The sequence below is a fragment of the Marmota monax genome, unplaced genomic scaffold, assembly GCF_021218885.2.
Source record: "Marmota monax isolate L192 unplaced genomic scaffold, Marmota_monax_Labrador192_F-V1.1 WCK01_AAM20220418_F8-fsc00005, whole genome shotgun sequence".
NCBI classification, from domain to species: Eukaryota; Metazoa; Chordata; class Mammalia; order Rodentia; family Sciuridae; genus Marmota; species Marmota monax.
In genome coordinates, this window is record NW_026692254.1 from 333,852 (window position 1) to 352,206 (window position 18,355).

Sequence of the window (18,355 nt, forward strand, 5' to 3'; positions counted from 1 at the left end):
TCTCCCTCCCTCTCTCTCTCTCTCACACACACACACACACACACACACACACACAATCATGGTCTCTTCATTACCTTCATTTAGTTTATTTATATGCTTGTTTGATAGCTGTTTCACATATGTGTTCTCCTCCAAGAATGGAGGATATCAAAGTAGAAGGTGAATCCTTGATGAGAGATGTACTGACCCCTATTGTTCTATGATTGCACGTTTGCAGTCCTCCCAGGACAGACCCATTAAATCCAGGAGTTTTAGAATTCTAATGTCTATTGAAAAGCCAATTTCTTAGAACTGTTAAGTAGTACAATTTAAACTGAGATGCAGCTGCTGAATTTTTGGAGAAAGGGAGGTGGGACTAACAGTTAATCTCGTAAGAAAGGGTGGATTCTTTTCTGTTACTGCAAAACAAACACATGGATTAAATTATTTTATAAAATATTTCTTTCTAGAAGACATTTTCAGATGGGAGTTAGTTCTATTTTTAAAGGAAATTTTTGCCTGACCAAATTCCTCTGGGTTTATATTCATATTTAATCAGTTTTTCTTTTTTTCTCCATTCAGGCAGGCCTTCAACAGAAAAGAAGAATAAATGGGCCATTTGGGTTAAAGGTATTTAAAAGAAAATGTACTGGCCTAGGAGTTAGGACCTCTGAAGGTTCCATTCCCCAGGCTGCCATTTGTTATATGACTTCAAATACCCGCTGTGGCCTTTGGTTTCTTCACATAGGAAATAAAAACAGCAAGAATTTATTAAATGCCAGTTATGGATTGTTGCTTTTTTTTTTTTTTTTTTGCCTTTTTAAGCTGAGGATTAAAATGTAGAAGGGAAGGTGTTGTGAAAAATGTAATCTATACTAGAGGTACTGACTTTGGAGGAAAACTACTCTTTAAGAGAGTCTTGGTTATCTTACCATCTCCAAAATTATATATTCTTGATGGTTCCATTTTTTCTTGTCACTTCTTGCTTTGATCAGCCCCTGAAATTCTGCCAGATGGAAGTGAATTCATAATGGTATGTGCCCATTTTGAAATAGTATGTATCACCTTTAGAAAGGTTAAGAGTACAGGGAGTTACTTCAGATTGCTTTTCTACTATGTTTCCTAAAAGAGATTAATTACCATAGAGGATGAATGTCCTGGTTGAAGGGGAAGGGAGGCTGACAAGCATGATGCCATTTAGGCTGTGATAGGAAGGAAGGGAATGGATTGTCATAGCAGGAAGAACTCAGCTGAGTGTGTAGAAACCAGTGTAGTATAAAGTTTAAGTACATGGACTTCAGAATCCTGTATACCCGGGTTCTTTCTTGGCTTTGCCACATGACTATAGACAAATTATTTAATGTCTTTGAGTTTATTAGTTCAGTGTCTCAAACTAAGTACCCAATAAAATGGTAGCTACCATTATTAAAATTGGAACATCTGAACATCTGGGAAAAAAGGACTTAATGAAGTGGGAGAAAAAAGTGCACAAAGATAGGAGAGGGCCAATAATAAATTTCTCATTTTTCAAATTTCCCTTTGTTCTTGTGTTTATAGTTCTTCAGACAAGAAATGAAAGTGAGATGGAGGAAAAGGAAATTTTTCTTATTGATTTTTTTTCTATTGTCCTCATGCATCTCATGACCTCATGTTCCCAGAACTTAAAACTTAGTTGAGTTCTAGTAGGTATTTGGGGTTGAAAAAATATTTGTTGTTATTTTTCATTTTCTTATGTTTTGTAGGGTAACCTGGGAATCTAACATTGTACATAAGAAAATGCATTTCAGATTGGAAACTGACTTAGAAATGAACTCCAAAATTATCCCAGTTTTTATACCTTAAAAATATTGAAACTTATCATATCAAAGTATTTTTTTTTCTCTGTTTTAGAAGATTTGAGATGTTCCCTGGTAGAGAACTTGGCAGATTGGATTTGAAATTAGGTTTTTCAAGCTTGGCTACTAACTTGTATATCTAGACAAAAAATGAACAACAACCCCTACCCTGCCCACCACCAAATCTCTTTTAGTTACTAACTCCCAGGTGAAAATCATTGTGATGTAATTATTTCACAGAACAATTTAATCTGGGTCTTCCAACTTGTCTATACTTAAGCTACCTAATTCATTCATTCATTCATCATACACATATTCATGACTACTCCTGTAAAAGATTAGGTGATCCCTAAACCAACCCCAAATAGAAATAGTTTTGATTATTTTCATTTCCTTCACTATTGTTTATGAAAATAAAATCTTAAAAGATGTTAAAAAAAGAAAACAGTTCTGTTTTTTTAATTATTAAAGGTCTTAGACTATTATCAGTTAAGAATTTTTTGGAGGCAAGTGATTGAAAGGCCAACCCTTATTGCCAAATCAACAATTAGAATTGGTAGGCTCATGCAACTGAGAAGTTCAAATGTATGGTATGGCTTCAGATAAAACTTGATAGAGTGGTTTAAAATATGTTAACAAGAGTACAGTTTTTCTGACTTTCTGTTCTGCCTTTTTCATTGTGGGCAGGTTTGTCAAGCTATATATAATGGGGACTTGCCCCTTCCTGCCTTTCCTATTAAGTTGCACATATCACTTTCATATCACATAGCTTAGAGGGAGGAGAGGTCTCCTCCAGAAGCTCTTGTATGGAGCCCTGAGGTTCGCACTTTGTTTAAACTTTATCACATGCTCATTCCTAAACCTATTTTATGAGAATGTAGAGAAAATGCTGGTGAGCTTAAGCCACTATAGGATCTGTAGATAAGGTCAATCTTACTCAAACAGGTAGCTGAGAATGGAGAAGGCATGGCCCAAAGGAAAATGGGGTATTGTTAGTTTGAAAAGGAAGGGATGGGTGTTGGAGCTTAGTTCATTTTCAGAGGATTTGGCATGCTGAAACTTGGGCATGTTTTATAAATTTTTGAAGTTGAAGCTACTCTTTTTCTCTTCTTTCTTTCATTTTTAAAAAAGTTACAGTTTCTGTTAAAATTGCCAAAACATATTTTAAAGATTTTCTATTTGTAGACCCTCTCAAGTCTAGTCCAGTGTTTTTTTTTTTTTTTTTCCCCCTGTCAACAGGTGTGTGTGTCAGGACACATCAGTACTACATCTCAGCATGCGCCTGTGCAATGGTAATAAAATATAGAGAGTGCACATTCAGCTATCTGGAATTCTGTGAAGTCAAGCCAGATGCTTAATGCACTAGTTAGAAACTGTACCACTTCTTTCTGAACAATTCCAAAGGGTATTGGAGAAATAATTAGATTTTAGCAGGTCACAGATGCCTTAGAATACTAAAAGGTTTTAAAAATGCTATATTAAACTATTCTTCTGTTCTGGTATTTGCCTTTTATTAGTCAACACTTAAAATGTACCTAAAACAATCACATATCCCTTTTAACTTTATTTCCAAAACATACTGCACTGGAGTGGGATCTGTCATTATAGAACTTGAAACAGAAATCAAAGCAAAATCAGATTGGTTATTTCCCTGTGTGCCTGCCCATACTCTGTTATGCCCTTTCTTTTCCCTTGTGCCCAAGTTAGACTATTGCACATCAGGGATTGGGAGAAAGGTGATTTTAAAATAATAATAAAATAAAACCTGGGGAAAAAAAAGCACCCCTTGGTCTCCTAGAAGAGAAAAGAGGAATTGTAATTCAGAAGAGGTTAGTACACAGTTCTAGGTAAGGCGGGGGCAGGGGCAACTGGCTAGTAAAAAACTGGAAGCCTGATGATCCCTACTTTCTTCACTCATTGGGCATCCATTTTGTGGCCATGCATATGGAACAATGTACAAATCCAATTGATCTAGGCTGTGATCTTGCCTGGTTTTCATTCCCTGATTCCCTCTCATTCTTTCTTTTTCATTTTAAAATGCTAAAAACAACAACAACAAAATAAAACAACAACAACAATAACAAATCACACACACAAAATACTTTGAAATGGTAAAATGGATCTTCATCAAGTAGAGACTTGGGGCAAGAAGAATGAGCCAATCATCTCTGTATTACTTTCCATTTAGCCCTAGGAAAAGAGCTTCAGCTCTCCGGGTCTCAATTCTCTTATTATGGAGACAGGGATATGGAACTCAACTAGTTTTGCTATTAGGGACTTCAAATAAAGTGGTAGGAGGTCACTACCAAATCTTAGAAAGCACATACCAAGATAGAGCTAAAACTGTGGATACATGCTTTTCATCTTCATAGTGATGAGTGGAGCCAGATTCAGTTCAAAAGAAACAATCCACTAATGTTAAACTGAGCTGTGTGCTTTGACAATTTATCTTTGGGAAGGAAACAATTTGAGAAATGCTTCTGCTTATTGTTGTGGATGTTGAGATAACAGTCACTAAGCCTGATTCTGAGATTTAAGTACAAATCAAAGGAAAAAGCCCTTATCTTTGGCAATGATTAGTATAAAACTTAGCTTTGCTGGAATGGTTAACAGTTAACAAGAGCAGATCAATGTATGTCTGATTGTTGAGATGTGTATTTACTATATATCATAAAAGTGGGTTTCTCAGAGGCCATATGTGATCCTTTCTTTACAGCCAGCTACTATAACTAATCAGGACCAAAGAGGTCATCACAAACCATCTTTATGCCACTATTTATTGAGTAAGGATGCTAATTTTAAGAACACAAATATATTTTCTGAGAAGAAAATTTGCTGAAATTTTCAGATTTTTTTTTCTCTTGAAAACTAGCTCTCTCTATAGTTCTCTTGTATTTGAAATTACCTTTTTTTAAGAGATTGAGATTTCCCTGCAGTCAGGATTACTTAGGTTACATAAATGTGTTTAATGTTGAAAGAGATATGCTTAAAGTAGAATCAGAGACTGTTTTCTATTATATTTATTTATAAATGACTATGAAAACTGTCTCTCACTGGCACTGTCTAGGTGAAGCAGATTTACTACAACAGTGGGTTTTTCCAACCCTCAGGAACTGGTATGAATTAATTATTTGCAAGATTTTAAAAAGATAAGGTATTCAGTTGATAAGATTTGAAATAAGTTAGTGTTTTACAATGACAACTATTCCAAGTAAAAATAAGCTTAAAATCAAGTCATATTTACTACTGGGAATTTTTCTGTAAAATATAAATGTGCTGAAGTTTTCTGAGCATAATTTATGCCAAATATCGATTAGACTTGCTTAGTTCATTTTCTACTTTATTAACCTTGAATTTGCCAAATTTAAAAACATGACATAATTTTTTCTTTAGCTTTTATTTCTTTTGTTTGATATTTAAAATGTTTTAGTGCTACAAAATCACAAATACTTTATTAGGTTTCATATCTGTTTAAAAATTAGATCCAGTCTTAAGAAGTTTCACCACATAAAAATAAAAAAGTAATAATAAAGGTATTGTGTAGATCTACAACCAAAATTTTTTAAAAATATTTTAATGCCTTCATTTTATTTATTTATTTTTATATGGTGCTGAAGATTGAACCCAGTGCCTCACATGTGCCAGGCAAGCAAGTGCTCTACCACTGAGCCACAACCCCAGCCCCTCCCCAATTTATTTTCAAAAGAGTAGATTTGAAAATTAATAATTTTTTAAAAGTTTAATCAATTATAAAGTTATTAATTTTCATTTGGGTAAAATCTAGGGACTCTGACAATTTTTAAATTTTTATATTTACATAGAAGCAACACTCAACTATTTGAGTTACTTCTGATGCAGTTTTTCTTTGTTTTATTCAGTGGCCCAGGAAATAGACTTTTTCTTTCAAAGTGTCCACTTGTAAATCTGTCTTCTTCCGCAAGGCAAGTCAGAATTATCAGATCATATCTATTGACAAAGAACAAAGCTTGTTGGCTCACCAAAGAGTAGGAAAGGACATATAAAATATAAATGTCATAGGTTTGATGCCAAAAATCCTAAGGTGACAGGGTTTTTAAAGTACGTTTTTTTTTTTTTTTTTGAGAGTAGAACTTACATATTTTAAAATATTTGCTTGTTTTGTTTTATTTAGAGTTTTAAGTTCAGTAAAATGTTACTTAATAACTTTGCCCATATTTTATATATTGCAAGAAAAATTGTTACTGTTCTTATTATTTTTGTTATTCAGATATTATTTGTTCCTTATAAGCAAATCATACTATCTTATATTTGAGAGAAGTTAGAGAAAATGATGATGTGTCTTATTTGCTTCCAATATAGTTTTCTAACAGAAAGTAGAAATAAACTTCTTATAGAAAATAAAGTAGCTCTCTGTTAGAAAGTAGAAATATATTACTATAAATACGAAGTACTTATAAGGAAATTTTAAATTGTGTTTCTCTTCTATGATAATAGAGAACATATGATTTTAGGAAGTTAATAGAGTAATTACCTGGTGAAAATCAGACTTGTATTTTCTTGATATTTGAATTTTAAAGTAATCTAGTTTTATCACAAGACATAATAATCTCAAATATATTTGGGAAATAAAATGTTGGTCAATCAGGATCCAGGGTAGTAGCAGAAATATAATCACAGGATATGTGTCTAAGGGACGATCTCTATAAGGCAAGGACACAATCTCTATAAGACAAGGACTCCTGTCTTAGGAGGGTTAAAGCTAAAAGTTACTAAAAGAGCCAGAATTAAGCCATGGCTATTAAAGGGGGTTGTGTGCATGAGGACACATGTCAAAGCCAAATCACCTGCACATCCATTAGTAATATGGAGCAGCTTTCGGAGGCTTCTGGTTTGTGTCCAAATTAAAATCTAGTCTTAACATTGCAGAGTAAGTAGAGACTTAAGGATCTTCCAAAAGTGAAAAAAGAACAAGTGCATAGGTTTTAGAACATGGAATGAAAATGCTATGATATTGAAGGTTCATATAATTTGTATCAGAAAGTACATGAAAGAAAACATTAGGAAGGAAGTTATACTGATTTCAGATGTGTTATTTATCAAATCATGTGTATGTATATATTAGAATATTTGTATATGTATATATTAGAATTCTGGTATATATATAGTCCATATATGTACGTAGTATATATATATATATATATATATAGAGAGAGAGAGAGAGAGATAGATATAGTTTATTTGCAAATATATTTCTGTTTGCACTTGGCTTCTTCTGAACCTCATCCCTTCCTTTGACTTGTGCTTTTTAACAATACCCTTTATTAGTAGACTAACAAACAAATGACTTTCTTTATTCATCAGTTAAGACAAACCAACTGTCTTATTAGTCTCAATGATTGATTTTTTAGTGGAGTATAGTCTAATTGTATTTTTCCTTCAATATCCCTAATATGAGATGCTTACAAATTCATTAAAATAAATAACTATTGTTTTAAAAGAGGAAACACAATGACTTGGAAGGCTAATTATGCTAGTAAGAGCCATATATGCATTTTGTGCTATAAGAAATGAATTCACTACTTCTATTTATTTTCATTAGATTTGTTGCAGTCAACTCGACATTCACTTTTTGGTTAACCATAGCCATTAAATGATGGTATTGCCAAAAATTTCATATGTGTAATAGAAAGTTAGAGAATTACAACCGAATTATAACCATAATAAGAAGGAAATAAAAAGAATCCGAATTCTCTCCATCCAGTGTCAAACACTGCTTGGTTTAAAGTCTTTCAGATTTTTATAACTTATTCATATATACCAAATACTTTTTTACAATTTAGGAAAATAGTGTGCTTGATTTTTAAAAATTTTTTACTGAAGAAAATTGTGAAATTGTGTTCATGTTATCAAGTATACTTGCATGTCATCAGTTGATAAAATGTTTCCAGCTAATTCTTTGTGCTCAATGAAGTAGATTTATTAACATTACTCGTTAGAGGTAAAATTAATGGTTTATAAGAGCTGACACTCTTTTAATGAATTTATGATAATTATGAGATTGCCCTCAAGAGAGGTACCCTCCCAAACCCGCACCCTCAGCAGGACTGGGTGGCATTAATCTTTAATAAGAGATTAGATTGAATCTTAATATTAACTTAATTTGTGCATATAGAAGGAAAACATTTTCTCTTTTTTGTGTGTGTGTGAAGGAGACATTCTTTTCCTTTCGTTCCTCATCACTTCTTTTTTGGGTAATTTATTTTCTGTGTCACCCCCTTTGTGGACATTTTAAACAAGGAAGTATAGAGAATAAATAACAACAATAAATTAACAAAGGTTAACATTTATTTATTTTTCCTGTAGATTCTTAATTAAAAACAGTATATAATAATATAAAAAGTTGAAATATCCTTAGTTCCTTTTCTTATTCGCTTACCTCTTTTCTTCCCCAGAGGCATCAACTTTCATGAATTTGGCTATATATTTCCAGCCTATGTTTTCATGTTCATTTAATTAAAATTAGGGTCAGCAATGACCCTTTAAAAACTCAAAATGAGATATTTAAACAACGTAGAAATTGTTGTCTCATTTGTACAAAAATACAAATAAGTAGTGCAGGGTAGTTATTACTCCCCTACAGTGATATATGCTTCTAGCCCATTGATTTATAATGGGTGGTCTTGATCTCATAATTCAAACTATTGATATCCTTATTCCAGAAAGAATAAAGAAAGGAATTATTAATATTAGTATTAGTACTTACTAATAATTAATTAATAACAATCACTTTGATGATAATTAAATTATTCTTCAATTCACTGAAGAACTGCATTCAGCTGCCCTATACAAAGAAGACTGTAAGGAACATTCTTTCATCCATCTTCTATTATCCATGTGTGAGGCTTTCTCTGGTTTATACACATAGAAGTAGATTTTCTGGGTTTGGGGATGTGAATATTTTTTTACCTCTATTGCTAAACTCTTCTTTTTTCTCTGTCAGGGTACTTTCAGCTGCAAGTAATGGACAGTAGAATTCATAGTATCTTAAATAAAGAATTTATTAGCACATATAAGAAGTCCAGGGGTTTGGCTGCCTTATACTTGTATAATTTATTGACTCAATGGCATGCTTTCTTCATGGAAAAGCAGTTCCTCTCCATGAATCACACAGAGACTGAAGAACAGTAGCCTGGGGCATGGTGTCTGTCTTTTTTGAAGAGCAGGAAAACTTTTCCTAGATATTTCTCCCATTTGATTTTCCTACATATTTTATTGGCTAAAATTAAAGCATACGTTCATGCCTAAACTGTTTGCTTACAAAGTTTGACAAAACCATGATGACTGGGGAATACAGCTAGTTTTCCTTGAAGAATGTGATCACCAGGAGGAAGGAGATAGCTGAACCACATAAGCCTTTAGAAAGGAAGAAAGGGAAGGTGGATGGCAATAGGCAATCAGCAGTGTCTGCCACATCTCCAAAGTGCTTGCCACATTCCCATCAGTAGTGTTTGAGTCCTTAATTGTCAGAATTTTTGTTTGTTTTTGCTACACTAATGAGATTGTAATGATATGCTTTTGTTTTCTTTACTATTTTTCTGCTCCTATTGGGTTGCACACCTTTTCAGATGTTTATAGGTTCTTTGCATTTTCTTGTCTTTGAAATGCCTTATTTATGTTCTTTGCCTTGTATTCTGCTGAGTTATTTGTGTTTTTCTTATTAATTTGTAAAAGGTCTTTATATATTCTGTATAATAATTACTGGCCTGTATATTTGTGCTGGCCTTGTCTTCTTCCAGTGAATGATTTGTGTTTTTATTTTTGTTTTAATAAAGAATGTTTCCATAACATAAAGTTTTGTATTTCTTGTGTCTTATTCATCGAAATATTTTTGATGCCAAAGTCAATACACATACCATCCTACAGTATTCTTTTGCTTACTGAATTTTAGGTGGATATTAACCTTTGTATGCCATATCCTAGCAGTTTTTAAAGCAATGTAAGGACTCTCTCATGGGATATATGGCCTGTAAGATCAAAAGTATTTTTATAATGATATTAAGATGTTATTTGTCTGTTCACTCTTACTCTTTCAATATGTAGAGGTTTTCAGAGTGTAATTGACATGTGTTATTACCACATGCTGAATGACAAAGCAAGAATGGGAACTAGTTGTCTATGGCTAGGTCGGTCACAACATTGCAAGTATTTGTAGACACATAAAACAGTGCTACTCTTCTGACTAAATTTTGTTTGTTTTGAAAAATATAGTTTTTCTTGCACAAAATATTATTAACATAAACATATATTGGGTTTTTCATTGTCTTTAAATGAATACACAAATATTTTTAAAATTTTTCAGTTTTAATTTCTAACATAGTAAAGATAGAGGAATATAACTCTATTTTTGGAGGCCTCAACAATTTTTAAGAGTATAAAGAGGTCCTGAGACCAAAATAATTCAGAATTGCTGCTGTATAGGAATAGTAATATTTAATTTATAAATTCATTTTCTTTAGCTGGGTGCTCAAAAATAAGAACATTTATTTCATTATTTTTGAGAAAATTTGTTCCCATATATATTTATGTATTTGTGAAGTAGAATAAAAACAATGAACTCAAATTATATACTTTTCATTATCCATCTATCTTAGTCATCCATTGATCCAATGGGTATTGTAAAATAATGGAACTAACTTAAATTTTGATGTCAAATAAGATTAGATTTAGATTCCAGTATGAAAACTCTGTAGCTAAAGCTAGTAACTCAATCTTTCTCTACCTCAGCTTCCATCAATGTTGGTTCAGAATATTTTAGAAATTTAATCTTTATTATTTTTATGTAGATTAAATGTACAGGAGGAGCCTAAATGGATGTCAAGAATGTAGTAGGTGCTCAATGGAAATTATCTGCTAGTACATTAATATGTTGTTTTATAATGTTTGTTATGTTCTTATATATAAGATCACTTGAATCTTCTAATAGGTAATCAAAAGGAAAAATAAAAGTTACCACTTATACACTACCAAATTACAAAATGATATTTTAAATGATATCTAATGTAGGAAAGAGTGAGGTGTGACTCTGTAATTGGGGCTATAAAATGGTCCTTTTCTGAAAATCTAATCAAGAACCTCAGCAATCCATATTTTTTGACTCAGTAATTTCTGCTCTAGGAAACTATCCTGAGGAAATTGTAAGAAAGATATTCATTGCCGATAATATATGATAAAAGAAACTGGAAGTGACCAGATATCCTTCAATAAAATATACATTATGTCTTTGGAGGTTATCTTTTTCCTATCACTTATGTATTCAGAGGTTTCAATGAGTGACATGGGAATATGCTGATTATATAATTGTGAGAAAATAAGGATATAAAAGTATGGTTTATGATTTCAGTTATATTTAAAAAATATAATAGGAAAATTATAGGAAACACATCAAATTTTAAGAGTGGTTTTATCTGAAAACTGTTACAGGTCTTTTTTATTTATACTTAGGTTTCCAATTTTTTTTTTTTTTACAATAAATGTTTTTTTTTTTTTCAGTATTAAAGTTGTGATTTAAAAACATCTTTGGTAAAGACTGGCTGTTTTTCATTCCATTCTTGAGATTACTAGGGATAGAAAGGGCTGTTTTATGAAAATAAAGACTCTGCCCAGTGTTGGAGGAAGTAATGTATTTAGTTTGTATGTCTTTCTCACTAAGAAGAGAGGAACGTGGCTGAGCAGGGCCTGGAGCAGCGGATACTGACTGGCTAGACTTTAAGACCTATTGGACCCTGATTTAGTGGAATGTGCTCTTGACTCCCTGATCTGAAGGGCGTTGGCTTTGTAGCCAGATCTCTTGACTCATAGCCCAGTTCAGCTACTTGCTCGCTGAGTTAATTTGTGGATGAATTACTTAAATCTATGTGTGTCCTTGAGTGTCCCCATATATAAACTGGAAATAATAATATTCTGTGCAAACGGTTATTGTGAGGATAAACTAAAACATTACATTTAATACTATTGTCACATTATTGCCACATAATAACCTCTGACTGAACTTTTAATAATAGTAGCTCTCATTTTTAACAATTTAATCATCTTTTTATTGCTTCATAACAAAACACCCCAAAATTATTCTTACTATAACAACACTAACCTATATTTTTTTTTTCACACACAACTTTCAATAGTTATAGCTCATCTCTTCTCCAAAGGGTGTCAACTGAAATGCAGGAGGATCTTCTTTGAAGATTCCTTACTCACATGGCTGATCAACTTACCAGCCCCAGGAGTAAGACATCGCTGAAGGGTTGGCTTCTGCTGGGAGCTCAGCCAGGGCTGTATGCCGGGGGCTTCTGTTTTTCACTAAGCAGGCTTCTTCATGGACTGCTTTGGCTTTCTTAAGGCAAAGATGGCTGGCTTCCAGGAGTGAGCATCTTAAGAAAAACAGGCAGGAATGCATCACATTTTAGTTACCTGTCCTCAGTAATAACTTAAGTGTTAGTTCCATCATAGTCCCAAATCCATGTAAATATAAGAGAAGCAAACACAGACATCCACTCCTCCATGGGAGAGACATCTAAGTCAACATTGCAAGAAGAGTATGAAGGGTGGGAAATATTTTGGCAGTCAAGCCACAGTTGAGAATTGCCGTCTGCCATAAAAGTTGTCTACTATCTTATAGATAGATAGCATAGTATTTTGACATTTTCATCCATTAACAACAATGATCTCAACCGTTGTATTATACTCATCCTAGTACATTTTCCAAAATGCAGATTATAGTGATTCTTTCTTTGTAATACTTTCTGTATTTTCTGCTTTTATTTTTCAACATGATATAATAGCAAGTTTTATTTATTTTGGAACTGGGGGTCAAACCCAGGGGAGCTCTACCACTGAGATACATCACCAGTCTTTTTATTTATTTATTAATATATAATTTTTTAGTTGTTGATAGATCTTTTTTTTTTATTTTTTTTAAAATTTATTGATACTCAGTGCTGAGAATCGAACCCTGTGCCTCACACATGCCAGGCAAGTGTGCTACGGCTGAGCCCCAGCCCCATCCCCTATTTATTTATTTATTTAGACAGTCTTCCTAAGTCGCTGAGGGTCTTTCTAAATTGGTGAGACTGGCCTTGTACTTGTGATCCTTCTGCCTAAGCCTCCAGAATCACTGGAATTATAGTCATATGCCACCACACCCAGCAATAACAAGTTTTAAATGAGAAGCATAATGAGATTTTTACAAATCTAGATGCTTCACATTCTCTGAGTATAAATTTCCTATATAGGATTTATTAAATCAAGGTAGAGAATCTTTTAAAATTTTTTGTCAGTTTGATATTAGTAGTGACAGTGACCTCTAGAAAAAAAGAAAAGAAAAAAATTTCTAGGTTAAATGTAGGGGTTTCTCAGGGCAAATTTCAGATGTAAACCATATGTAAAACTGTGAAGTATGGTTCCCACCATCTTTAGAACTACATTTGCAGACAACTGATGAGATGCTGCTGGCTTTTATTGCTAGTGAGCTTGGACAGAGAACAAATTCTATTCATCTGTCAGGACAGGCAAGGACACAGTAAATAAGTGAGTACATTTGATATTGATAAGATTCATGCAAGTAACCTGGCAAATAAGACAATGCTCTTGAGATTTTGGGAAATGGCCAAAGTGGTTGTTTTGGATTCCACCCCCTGAAAAAAACTTTGGAGCTGCCCCTGATCTCACACAAAGCCATCTCTTTGCATTAAGCATGTGTTATTCTGAGAGATGCCAGGCCTAGTTCTTTGAAACATTCAACTTATCTTTGCGGCTGTAATTTATTTCTTCCCTTTCTTCCCTTCAAATGGAAAAATTGTTCATATTATAAAACAAAGACCATTTCAGGTTTGAGGTGAAAACAGAATGAAATATGGAAGTAAAGGATCAGTTTCAAAGAACAATGCTTTATAACAATTTAGTTTGCTTTTAAGTGGTAGCTGTTGTTATGTAGATGTAGGATGCAATAAAGTACCCAAGAGTAAATAGTGAACTGAATGTCACTTTGGTGACCTGAAGGAGTTAATGCAACTTCTCAAGTAGATTAATTTACTCCCGGGTACAGTATACAAAGTAGTAGATTTTTGGTTTAATGTAGTTTTCATTTATTGAGTAGATATTATATTTCAGGTCCTATCCTAAACACTTTTAGTTATATTTACACACTAAATTCTTTTAATATCACGATGATGTAGTTAATATGATTACCTCCATTTTCTATACAAGAACAAAGCGGTTAAGAAACTTGCCCAAGGTTACACAGCATTGTAGTCGGGCTTCATATTCTGGTTAATTTAAAAAATACCCAGATCTAGAGACTATAAGTAGGCATTTTCAGGAGATTCTTTCAGGGTTCACATGTGAAAAGCAGGAATATTTATTATTAAAAAGATAAAAGTGAAATGTTGAAGAAGATGTGGAGAAAAAAGAACCCTTGTACTCCATTGATGGGAATGTAAATTAGTACAGCTATTATAGGAAACAGTATGGAAGTTCCTCAAAACTAAACATAGAAACACCATATGATCCATAAATCCCACTACTAGGTATATATCCAAAGGAAATGAAATCAACCTGTTGAAGAGATATCTGTATTCCCATGTCCATTGCAGCATTATTCATCATAGCAAAGATAATGGAATCAACCTAAGGATCCATCAGTGGACAAATGGACAAGGAAAATGTGGTATGTATGCACAACAGAATTCTAGTCAGCTTTTAAAAATAAAGAAATCCTATCATTTGTGATATGAATGAACCTGGGGGACATAATGGTGAATGAAACAAACCAGTCACAGAAAGACAAATACTACATGATCTTATTCACATGTGGAATTCTAAAAAAATTGCATTCAGAGAAAAATTAGTGGTTATTAGGATTTAGGCATAGGGGCCAGGAGTTTGGGATATGTTGATGAAAAGATAGAAAATTTCAGAAATGAGCAATGAATTCAAGTCATCTACCATACAATTCAGTGACTGTAACTAATTTTATAAGTAATCTCTAGGAGAGAAAATTTAAAGTGTTCTCATTACAAAATAGGTACATGAGGTAATGCATATGCTAATTAGCTCAATTTAGCCATACCACAATATATACATATTTTAAAACATCATGTTATACATGATTAATATGTGTAATTTGTGTTTGTGAATCGAAAAATGAAAAAACAAGGCCAAGAGAGGTCTCAGAAAGGGAGATTAGGCAGAAAATTATGAAGCTTTCCTCTCATTGCTGAATTTTCTTTACACCTGGGAGTTGCTTCTACTGGGTTTGGAATTTGGGAGGTGACCTGAACTGCTATTTGTAAGAAGAATTTGGGTGAGTCACTTCACCTCCCCTGGGGGTATTAACAGTTGCCCTCAAGGGGTTGTTAGAGCAAATGAATTATCCTGGTTATCACACCCTGTAACAAGCTATAAAGTCCTCACTTACTGTTTAGGTTTTTCTCCCATCAGGCATCTTTTCTTTTAGGAAGGCATTTGAGGAACCTCTACTTTTAACAAATCACTTTCTTCAGCTTGTCCCTCTATTTTTTCCTATGTCATTAAATTATACAAAGCATGTCAAGAATCTCATGTTTAACATGGTGCCTAGCATACAGTCACACTCCATATTTCTATTTATTATTATTTAATTTCTAGCAGAAATCCTGGATTTTGGGAAGCCATAGAAGAAAAATATCTGCTGGATAGAACAGAAGCTGCCAGGCTAACATCTGAAAAATAGAGCTTCCCAGGAGTTTGTTCCTTGTTGTCAAGGACTGTAGATACTAAGGAGAGTTGGAAAGTCTAATTTTCAATTTCAGTTTTCTAATTTTAGTTTTACATGAGAGAAATCCCTTCATGTATACTTACATGCCCGTGTGCCAAGTCTGGGCGATTCTTGGTGGCTCTCTGAGCATTCACCTCTGGGTTTCCCGTGAGGAGAAGTATTGGCCATTTCTTGATTGTTCTATAAAGCTTTTGGAATACTTTTGTTTCTATTTCTTAATCTTACCCTTACTGGAGCAATTTATATTTGTATAGGTTTATAGTGTTCCACTGTTGTATGAGGAAACTAAGATCCTTTTTCTTATACCCCTGTGGTTTTCTCACTAGATGATGGTTTTACTCATCTCTTCCTAGGTCTCAGATCCTGACTTGAGGCTTGGGAATAGGCACATACTAATAAATGACCCCTGTGTTTTTTCAGCAGTCAATTTTAGTGAATTAAAATTTCACTCATAACTGATTGATATTTAAAAGATAAAAGTTCAAACCTTAAAAAAGGAACTACTGGCACTTCCCTCATTCTTTCTGAACAGCAGATATGCATTTCAGTCTTTGTAAAGCATGCCACTACAGTAGGTAGAAAGGCTGCCTGGGGTAATTTAATTGCCTGGTACAGTTCTCAGGTCATTGTTATTCGAATGGTCTGGGGACTTGGCAGCTGTCTAGAAACCGTGAGGGCTTGTGAGCAGGATGTCAAAAAATGATCCAATAGGTAATCCAGTGAAAAAAAGGAACAGAGAAGGGACAGAGAACACAGTAGATAGGACTTTTTGCTTTTTACTACTGCATCTTTCTGACATTTAGGCTTCCTCTGTTTTGTCCAGAGCTCACCTTAACCTTTTACATTTTTTTTTGTGCGTGCCTAGCACAAGTTTATTTTCTAGATCCCGTTTATTGACATCTCTGGTTTATCTGCACATTTCACATCCTTTTCTGGCTGTTTAATAAAGGTCATGTTTATAGCTTCAGTGTTGATGGTTTGCCCAGTAGGCCAATTGTCAGCTTCTGTAATGTCCAATAGAATCCCTGCTCATAGGACAAAAATCCTACAATTCCTACAACTAGATCTGGTAAAACTGAGATTTCATCAGTTCAAGTAATGACTTTTGGTATGCAGAAATATGTAATATGATAACAATAATTAACTATATGCTAATCACTGTTCCCAGAACTGTCTTAATCTTTACATCAGCCATGTGAGGTAGGTGCACAGAAGTCAAGAAGCTGGTCCAAAGTCACCTGTTGATTGCTGCAGCCAGTATGCTGTACTACTACTTCCCCATATGTAATGGGTTGGGCTGTATGCTAGCTAGCTAGATTTTGTGGTGAGCACAGAAAATACATTTCTACGCTTGTGAGTCTTGTTCAAGAGTTCCCTCAAAGTACCCTCAACTCTTCATATCTTAATGGAGACAACTTTTAAATTTTTTTCTTCTTAGATATACATGATAGTAGAACGTATCTTGACATATTATACATACATGGAGTATCACTTATTCTAATTAAGATCTCATTCTTGCTGTTGTACATGATGTGGAATTTCACTGGTTGTGTATTTATATATGAACATAGGAAAGTTATGTCTAATTTATTCTACCTTCTTTCCTATTCCCATCCCCCTTTCCCTTCATTCCCTGTCTTATTGTGCATTAGTATCTGCCTATCAGAGAGAACATTTGGCCTTTGTTTTCTTGGGATTGGCTTATTTCACTTAGTTTACAGTCTCCATTTCCATCCATTCACATGAAAATGCCATAATTTCATTCTTCTTTATGCCTGAGTGATATTCCATTTATATGTATTTCACATTTTCTTTATCCATTCATCTGTTGAAGGGTACTAGGTTGGTTCCATAGTTTAGCTATTGTGAACTGAGCTGCTATATATAATGATGTAAGCACATCACTATAGTATGCTGATTTTAAGTTCTTTATGTATATATCTAGAAGTGGGATAAATGTGTCAAATTGTAGTTCCATTCCAAGTTTTCTGAGAAATCTCCATATTGCTTTCCAGAGTGGTTGCAGTCCCACCAATGTATGAGTGTACTTTTTCCCCCATATCCTCACCAACATTTATTGTTACTTTTGTTCTTGATAACTGCCATTCTGATTGGAGTGAGGTACAATCTCAGTGTAGTTTTAATTTGTATTTCTCTAATTGCTAAAGATGTTGAACATTTTTTTGTATATTTGTAAATCATTCATATTTCTTACAAATACATTTCTTACAAAATACATTCCATGTATTTTGCTTTTTGCACTTTAGGAATCTCATTGAGGAAGTTGATTCCTAAGCCTACATGATGGATAGTTGGGCCTACTTTTTCTTCTAGTAGGCACGGGGTCTCTGGTCTAAATGCCCAGGTCCTTGATCTACTTTGGGTTGTTTTGTGCAGGGTGAGAGATAGAGGTTAAATTTGAGTCTGCTACATATGGATTTCCAGTTTTTCCAGCACCATTTGTCGAAGAGGCTATCTTTTCTCTGTGAAAAATGGATATCCACATGCAAAAGAATGAAGTTAGACCCTACCTCATTCCATATTTAAATTTTAACCCCAAAAGGATAAGTAACTTAGATATAAGAGCTAAAACTACAAAATTCTTAGAAGGAAAAACAGGAATCTTCATGACCTTGGATTTGGCAACTAATTCTGACATATGACACCAAATAAGCAAAAACAACAAAAAGTAGATAAACTGGACTTCTTTAAATTTGTTTAAATTAGTTATACATGATGGTATAATACATTT

The 18,355-nt window shown here is 33.6% G+C and overlaps 1 protein-coding gene across 5 annotated transcripts in view; it reads left to right on the forward strand.

Moving 5' to 3' along the window:
- Macrod2 (mono-ADP ribosylhydrolase 2) overlaps window positions 1–18,355 on the forward strand; it is a 2,042,921-nt gene that overhangs the window by 326,021 nt on the left and 1,698,545 nt on the right. The window lies entirely within an intron of this gene.